Source organism: Eriocheir sinensis, chromosome 32, assembly GCF_024679095.1.
Source record: "Eriocheir sinensis breed Jianghai 21 chromosome 32, ASM2467909v1, whole genome shotgun sequence".
Taxonomy (NCBI): domain Eukaryota; kingdom Metazoa; phylum Arthropoda; class Malacostraca; order Decapoda; family Varunidae; genus Eriocheir; species Eriocheir sinensis.
Window position 1 is genome coordinate 13,251,800 of NC_066540.1, and position 9,488 is coordinate 13,261,287.

Here is a 9,488-nt window from a genome sequence, read left to right on the forward strand (position 1 = left end):
GTGATGGCCTCACTTGGTGCGATATTATTCTGTTACGAATTTGCATCAGGGATTTTAAAAGGAAAGTCACGAGCATCATCACGTTCCCTTGGCAGCCTCGAAAGACAACACAAGTCACAACAGCGGCGGTTCCTCTACAACTTCAACTCAACGAGAGCGAGCATGGCTAAAAAAAGACTGCTCTGCTTCTGATTCCCGCACCTCGATTCCCACAGCACCTCATCGACCCTCGGCTGACGCTAAGCTTCTGGGTTGTTGTATCGCTAACGCGCCACCATTTCAATGAACACTACTGAATTTTCTCTCCTTTTCCTTCTATTGATGTGGTAATGACTGTGTTTTTTACTTCACAATTATGTGGGTTTTTTTATATTCAAACAGAACACATTATTTTCTACATTCACAGAGGAATAGAAGCCAGCCTGTGTATACTTCTAAAGCCCGTGGTAAAGTTCTACACCTCTACAGTTGCCTTCCACCGAAACCACTCACTCAAGAGATTTAAGAAAGGCGTCAACGGGAATCGATGACATTCTTTTCTAGCGGGTATCTCTTCCTCCACTTGAGAGACAGGCGGTGCGGTGATAGGGCTGGTATCTCAGAGACTCCAGGGATGACAGTCTCTTATAAATGGCTCGAGTCTTTGCTATTTAAGGTTTCATATAAAACTGAGTAATATTTCTCTTTGCTGTAAGTTTCTATTTTGCATGCTTACAATGATTTCCAATTTTTTTTTTTTTTTTTTTGTGTGTGTGTGTGTCGGGGGGTGGGGGATGGAGTTACTTATTAGGAACGTTTTATGAATACTGAAATTACAAACAATATCAGTGTATCTTACAGAACACATTCACGACTCCTCCCTTCAACCCTGCACATATATGAGGTAACGTCACCTTGAACACTTGCACGCTCGCGGGGTTATTGCGAAATCATTGAGGAACCGAGAATAACACATCTGAGAGCAATTAGCAACCGGCAATGTACGCTCTCTCTCTCTCTCTCTCTCTCTCTCAGGTCGTTCAACACACACACACACACACACACACACATACACACAGACAGACACACACACACACACACACACACACACACACACACACACACACACACACACACACACGTTTCACCTTACTACCTGGTGACTTTTGGCATGTGATTGGAAATATTTCTCACAGTTTCTGATTCCCGCACCTCGATTCCCACAGCACCTCATCGACCCTCTGCTGACGGTAAGCTTCTGGGTTGTTGTATTGCTAACGCGCCACCATTTCAATGAACACTACTGAATTTTCTCTCCTTTTCCGTCTATTTTTTTTACAACAAAGGAGACAGCTCAAGGGCACAAAAAAAGGAAACAATAATAAAAAAAATCCCGCTAATAATAAAAAAAGTCGGTAATAATAAAAAAAGACCGCTAATAATAAAAAAAATCCCGCTAATAATAAAAAAAAGCCCGCTAATAATAAAAAAAGCCCGCTAATAATAAAAAAGCCCGCTAATAATAAAAAAAAGCCCGCACGGTGGTAATTACTTTTTTACTTTACAATTATATGTTTTTTTTTTTCAGCCTTAACACATGAAAGCCCAATAACACGACAGAGTACAGTCCGTTTTTCCTTTAAATACAAAAAGTTACGGTACTGAAAATAAAACTATGCAACCTTTTCCTTCTGATCTCTATGCGTTGGCTTGTCTCCCACACACAAAAAAATGTACCCATACTAATTAACATCATCATAAGTTGCACTCCGTTTTGGAATAGTATTTGCCCTTTAACCCGTCCGCTGCGATTGGCACGGATTTCGCCTTCACTGGTAGCCTGGTAACATATGCTCCCAGGTCTTTCTGTGCCTCTGTGGTGGGTAGTGGAGTGTTTCCCATGTGGTATTGGTATGCTGGATTTCCCCTCCCAAGATGCATAACCTCACATTTTTCTTCACTAAATTGTAGCAGCCACTTTTTGTTCCACTCCTGTAGCTTGGTGATGTCTTCTTGTAGGACATCCACATCCAAGGGGTTAAGCTTTGCCCTACTACTAGTCCCTCGATATAGCTTCCTTCCTTTTGTAGAATATTTGGATTGTAGTGCTGGAATCTAAGGTCGTTACAAGACACTTTCGCTTCTCACATCAGCTATTTCTAAAGGTCAAAGAGGGGATCAATCGGGTTCTAATGAGTGTTTCTTTAGGTTCATGGTACAGTAGAAGGGTCAAACTACCACCAGGGTCATAAAACTACTTATGGAAATCCCCAGAACTCATACGAAAGCCTTGTCAAATATGTGAACTTGGGCGACGAAATGTTTAGTAATACTCAAACCTAAGTGTCTTCGTACCACTGTCAATAGCGCTAGAGTATACTACGCGCGTACATTATTTCTCGTTCTTTTTATCCCCCACAAACAACAAGAGGCAAGGGAAGATCTGAATAACACAATCTTTGGAAAACAACAGATGACAAACGGTTATAATTCAGACATAAATAAATTAATGTTTTTGATAACTCTAACTTCCATAAGGGTGTCGGTTGTCTGTTTCTCTCCTCCCCTCCCCTCCCGTCCTCTCCTCTTTTCCTCTTCTCCCCTACTCTTTCCTTCCCTACTCTCTCCTCTCCTCTCCTGACCTAATAGTCACAATCGGCTGATGGTAAAAAAATTAAAAAAAACTCGTCTCCCATTTCCTCTCCTTCACTTCCCCCTTGCCCTTCTCTTCTCTTCTTTTTTTTTCCTTCTCATCCCTCCCCCTCCCTTCCTTCCACTTTCCATAATTCACTCTCTCTTCTCACTTTTCCTCTCTTCTTTAATCTTATCTTGTCTTCTTGTGTTTCTTTTCACTTTATTTTATTTCATTTTCTTCATTCCTTTCATTTCTATCTTTACCTTTTTTTCATTTTATTTATTTTTCTTTTCTTTCCCTTTCTCCTCTCCTCTCCTCTCCTCTCCTCTCCTCTCTTCTCATCTCTTCTCTTCTCCTCTCCTCTCCTCTCCTCTCCTCTCTTCTCATCTCTTCTCTTCTCCTCTCCTCTCTCTCTCTCCTCTCCTCTCATATTTTTTTCTCTTCTCTCCTCTCTCCTTTTCCTCTGTGTGTGTGTGTGTGTGTGTGTGTGTGTGTGTGAAGGGTATCGATGAGTCCTGTTTTATTGCCAGGCACACGACGCGGCCATCCAGTACAGTCTGGTGTTAACCCTTCGCCCTCCAAACGACTCCTGCTCTCCTCCGCCTCCATCTCCTCCTCTTCCGCCTTCACGCCCAGAGAGTACGTCTTATTGCGCTCTCGGAATGTTGTTTTCAGCTTTTACGTTCTTTGTTGGTCTGGTTGACTGGTTGGTTAGTTAGCTGAGTGGTTGGTTAGTTGGATTCTTTCTTTCTTTTTCTTTCTTTCGTTCTTTTTTTCATTTCTCTTTTTCTTTCTTTTTTCTCTTTTGTTATGTTTTTATTTATTTATTTATTTGTCTTTCTTTCGTTTTTTTTTTTCGTTTGTTCTTCCATTTTTCCTTTTTTCTTTCTTTCTTTTTTCTTTCTTTCTTTCTTCCTTTCTTGCTTCGTTTCTTCCTTCGCTATCCTTGGTACTTTTTTACACTAAGATGCTTCACTTAGAGCCGATTTCACAGTCCAACACAGTGTCATCGTAACAGCCCGAACCAAACTATAGAATCCCATACAATCCAAAATGGTGAGGTCTTCGATGCCACACTAAATACACAAGACTTTTCCTGTATAGCTTCATCAAATTTGTTAACTTAAATATAAACACCAGACACTATACAAGGAAATTTCGAAGGCTCTGGTATTGGTTTGGGAGCTTACTAACCAATCATGGGGAACTGTGAAACTGGCCCTTAGTTACTCTGTGATAGTAAAGATTGGGTTCAGCGATGCGAAGTTCAGGATGGGATGTCTCACGATACGGGATGGCAGACGACATCACACCGGCAAAAGAAAGAGACGATAAAACCGGCACCAAAATGTCGCTGTGTACTGGATCAGCCTTTCGTCAACCAATCCGTCACTACGAAGCAACACAAAATTAAACCTCTAAACTTATCGCTTTCATTCTTCACTGCACGACGCTGTTCAAAATTAATCGTAAAGAGGCAATACACACAACTTCTAGAATTGTGTGACCTTTCGAAAAATACCTTCACTATCTCTTCACAATACTTCCACTGTCTCTTCAAAACATCTTCATTATCTCCGTAAAACACCTTCACTATCTTTTCAAATCACCTTCACTATCTCCTCTTACTTTCACTATCTTTCTAAAACACCTTCACTATCTTTTCAAATCACCTTCACTATCTCTTCTTACTTTCACTATCTCTTCAAAACATCTTCATTATCTCCGCAAAACACCTTCACTATCTTTTCAAATCACCTTCACTATCTCCTCTTACTTTCACTATCTCTTCAAAACACCTTCACTATCTCTCCTTACTTTCACTATCTCTTCATATCACCTTCACACTCTTCACTATCTCTTCAAAATACCTTCACAATCTCTTCAAATCACCTCTACTATCGCTTCAAACTTCTATCACTGTTCCATACGACACAGCGAGGCAACACACGGCACCATCATCATCGTCATCCTCATCACCAGCAGCAGCAACACCACAAACAACGCAATCAACGGCACCACCGGCAGTTCGCGGCTGACCTAACGTGGGTTGTCTCGTCTGTCAACATTCATTGCCCGCGAGATAATTACCACGCCGCCTTGGGGTGTGTCCCGCGCCCCGATCCTCCCCCACCGGCACCTGATGGATGGGAAGGGACGGGCCGGAGTGATGCTGAGGGAGCCTGAGGGAGTGTGAGGGCCGCTGATCACCCCCGCGCCGCCCCACTACACCCACACTCATCACGGTACTCCCACGACCCATTGGTTAGTATACGGCAGAGAGGAAACTATTTTAGGTCGTGGAGGAGTTAAGCAGAAAAATCATTTATATAGTTATCTTTTTGTTACAGGAAAGGAGTCAGTTCAAGGGTATTAAAAAGAGGAGGACAAAAAAGAAAACACATTGGCCCTGTTTTTTTTTTCCACCTTTCCGCTTTACCGTTTTGGGAGGAAATATTTGTTTTTTCTTTCATTTCTTTCTTTCATTTTTTACTCTTTATCTTTTTTTCCTCCATCTGTCTTTCTTTCAATATTTCTTCCTTTCCTTTTTTCTTTACATTTCTTTCCTTCTCTTCCTCTCCAGATCCATTGGTTAGTATACGACAGAGAAAAAACTATAATTGGTCTTGCAGAAGTTATACCGAGGAATCATTTATATATTCATTTTAGTTTTTTCCTTCATTTGTCTTTTTTCAATATTGCTTCCCTTCCTTTTTTCTTTACCTTTCTTTCCTTCTCTTCCTCTCCCGATCCATTGGTTAGTATACGGCAGAGAATAGATTATCATTGGTCTTGCAGAAGTTATACCGAGGAATCATTTATATATTTCTTTTAGTTTTTTCCTTCATTTGTCTTTTTTCAATATTGCTTCCCTTCCTCTTTTCTTTACATTTCTTTCCTTCTCGTCCTCTCCCGATCCATTGGTTAGTATACGGCAGAGAAAAGATTATTATTGGTCTTGCAGAAGTTATACCGATTAATCATTCATATATTTATTTTAGTTTTTTACAGGAAGGGAAAAAAAGAAAGAAAATAAGAAAACACGTTGATCCTTTTCTTTTCCATCCTTTTCTTTAACGTTTTTTTTGGGGGGAAGTGTTTTTTCTTTCTTATTTTCTTTCTTTCATTCTTTGACTTATTCTTTCTCTTTTTTTCTTTCATCTTATTCATTCAACATTTCCTCCTTTCCTTCTTTTTTTTACATTTCTTTCTTTGTCTTTATCTTTTTCTTTCTCTTTTTTTCCTTCATCTCTCAACATTTTCTACTTTCCTTCTTCTTTTTACATTTCTTTCTTTGTCTTTATCTTTTTCTTTATCTTTTTTTCCTCCATCTTTCAACATTTTCTACTTTCCTTCTTTTCTTTTACATTTTCTTCTTTGTCTTTATCTTCCAAGCCATTAGTTAGTACAAGGCATAGAGACACTTGTTGCTTTTGGAGACGTTACACAGAAGAATCATTTATATATTTCTCTTTTTTTTTTACAGGAAAGGAAGCTGCTTAAGGGGCAAAAATAAAAAGAGAAAACAAAGAAAATACACGTTGGTCTCATTTTTTTCCATCCTCCGTCTTTACCGTTTTATTTTTTGGGAGGGAAACTTTTTTTTCTTTCTTCTTTCTCTCCTCCGTTCTTAGGCTTCTTCTTTATTTTTTCTCCTTCATCTTCTTTTCTAACACTACCTCGTTTCCTTTGTTGTATTTCTCTCTTCCTCTTCCGACCCATTAGTTAGTGTACGGAAGATAGAAAATTGTTATTGGTCTTGGAAAAGTTATACCGAAGAATCATTTATATATATTTTTTTTCGGGGGGGAAGAAGAAAGCATCTCAAGGGAAAAAACAGGGAGGGGGGGGGGGGAGGGGGGACGAAAGAAGCACATTAGCCGTGTTTTTTTTCTATCCTTCCTCTTTACCGTATTATTGGGACGTATATTTTCTTTCTTCTTTAGATTCTTTCATTCTTTGGCTTTTTATTTCTCTTTCGTTTCCTTGATCCTATTTATTCAACTTTTTAGAACTATACCAACTTAAGGTTTTACTGTACTCTACTAACACAGACACCAACCTTTTTAGAACTGTCATGGTGATGTGGAGAAAGACATCATACCGTAGAATGTTGCAAGCCTTGATGGAGGAGACAGTGAAAGGTGAAGGGGCTTGGGGAGGGCGGCACTCCTCCTCCTTCCTCAGCCACTCCCAACCTCAGAGCGCAGCACCTGGAAATATGGATGGAATAGTGTCATTTTTTCGGTGTAAACGGCAGTGTTTACGTGATTAGTCAGGACACCTCTCCTCCCGAAATTGACCTATCTTTCGGCCACTCCTCTAACTCTTTTTAGGAGTAGTGAGTAGCGGGCTTTTTTTTTTACATTTGTTACCTTTTTTTATGCCCTTGAACTGACTCCCCTGCTGTAAAAAAAAATGAAAGGATGGATGGAGCTTAGTGCCGTTTATTTGTTGTAAAGGACAATGTTTAACGTGATTATGCATGACAATAAAATTACTGCTCATTAAGTACAAGTAAAGCATCACGTTTCACTTCATTCACGGCGGCCAGCGGACCACAAACAGATACGCGCCGGGCTTCCCAGCAAAGATGAGTTTCCCGGCCACGTGCAGACCCTGTCTCGTGGCAGCGCCTGGCACGGCCTCATAAACATTCCCGGCCGGCTCACAGATGGGCGGGGCGGCGGGCTCACGAGCTTGGCCTTCCGCTAACATATGAAAGGACCTGTTGAACTTTGTAACCTTTTGCCATGCAACATGTGAGGCAAAAACACGCTCAACTGAAGGAACCACTGAAACCTGGCGCCCCGAACACTAAGACATGTTGGAAAGATCCCTTGATATTACTAAAAGCAATTGATTTGTTTTTTAAATTAATGATTTTTTAAATTTATTTATCTCGTCATTTATGTATTCATTACTGATAAATTTATTTATATCATTTTTTTATACATGATTGGATTTTTTTTATCCCGTTTCTCTCTTTTACCGTTAAAATAATTATTCGGTCAGTTGCTTATCTATATCTATCTATCTACCTATCTATCTATCTATCTATCTATCTATCTAGCTAGCTAGCTATTATCTATCTATCTATCTATCTATATCTATATCTATCTATCTATCTATCTATCTATATCTATATATATCTCTCTATCTATCTCTATATATATATATATATATATATATATATATATATATATATATATATATATATATATATATATATATATATATATATATATTCTAATAAGTTGACTTATATATTTGTTTCTTAATCTGAATTGTTTCACGCAAGTGTTTTTATTCAAAGATTTATGTTTTTACATATTTATTAATCTAGTGAACGGTATTGAATATAAGTGGCTCTGAGTTTGGATTTGTGTCCCTTTGCTGCTGGATAAATTGATATGAATATTTGATTTCCTGCCTCCTTGCGTTGACAAAGCCTCGGTGGTGCGCCAAAGCGCTGAGGATGGAGTCCAGGAACAAATATTCCTTCAAAATATACACATTCCTCCGAGGCGTTTCGCCTAACGCCTCTCGCACACCTAAGAAAGAAATCAGAGAGCCTTTACGAGTCAGCCAAGTGCATAGGTTTGACACACGTTAACTAAACCACTACCACGCCTAGACGTCTCGAAGGTGTAGGAGGGCACAACATATCCATTAACTAAGCCACGAGGACCATAAACATCCCTTGATAAACTAAGCCACGGCCACACCTGTCTCAAAAGAGGACGAGGACCAGGAGCACCCGTAAGCCGCGCCACACTCAAGCCTTCACACACACACACACACACACACACACACACACACACGATTTTGTCGCTGGCCGCACGCCTCGGCCGCCGTCTTCTCCGACAGATCAGCGAGTGCGGAGGCCTGCGTTGCCCTTCTCGTTACTCTGGGCTGTTGTTTCTGCGCCTTACACATTGCCTTGGAGACACAGCCATTCAGTTTGTTCTATTACATTTTCTCTTTAGTGGGATGATCCTACTCAAGCTCTTGTTCGGGTATTCTTTCCTATTGACTTACTGCTGTTTCGTTGTTGTTGTTTTTTGCTCACAAGATGACGTTTTTTTTGCTATCGATTTTGTGGAACTTTTGACAAAATTAAACGTAAGTGCTTCTTGCATTATGATTCAGACGTCTGGGGTGACGAGAGGTTGTGAATTATATTAATGAGATTTTCTTCCAAGTTCTCCTGTATTTGATTCATCCTGCAATAAACTCTTTCCAGAAGTGAGAATCAAAACGCCTATGGATCTAAATAAACTGTTTTTCACATCTTATTATTCTTTATAAAAACAACATATTTAGGGGATTTGCAATATTTTCGTTTAGCCCTTGGACTGTTTCATATGCCGTGAAAAAATAAACGATTTTGTGTACACAAAATACATGTCATGGAAGCGAGCAATATGGACAGTTTCTCGGCAAGTTTCACTTCCTCCCACCGTCGCACATACAAGAGGCGACGCCACACAAGGTGCCCGAGACGTCTCCTCAGCCTCCAGACACAAATATACTTAATATAATTAAATTATATCAAATTTTCCTTCCGATTCCTATTCCAGGGGGAAAGAGGTTTCTTCACTGGGACCGTCAACAGCTTATTTTATTTGATTTCTGTACTGCTTCAAATATTCTACTTTCTTACCGTTCAGTGCAGCTGCGTGTGTGTGCCTCCGAGGCCGAGCGAACGATGCGTGTGAAAACTGTTCCAGGGATGGTTTCCGAGCCGCTTCAATTACTTATCCCTCAGACCAACACACCTTCCAGATTGTTTAAGTGTCTGAGGTATACGCTCACGGCGCCGCAACTACTAGACTTACTAACAGAAAACATACGCCCGGAGGCGCGTCGC

General features: G+C 40.1%; 1 long non-coding RNA gene across 1 annotated transcript in view; it reads right to left on the reverse strand.

Annotated features, from left to right (window-relative positions):
- The window catches only part of LOC127006168 (uncharacterized), a 59,669-nt gene extending 52,845 nt beyond the window's left edge, over window positions 1-6,824 (reverse strand). Inside the window, exon 1 of the long non-coding RNA XR_007759136.1 lies at window positions 6,678-6,824. This is a non-coding gene — a long non-coding RNA (uncharacterized LOC127006168). The remainder of the gene's footprint in view (window positions 1-6,677) is intronic.
- Window positions 6,825-9,488: the final 2,664 nt, after the last annotated feature.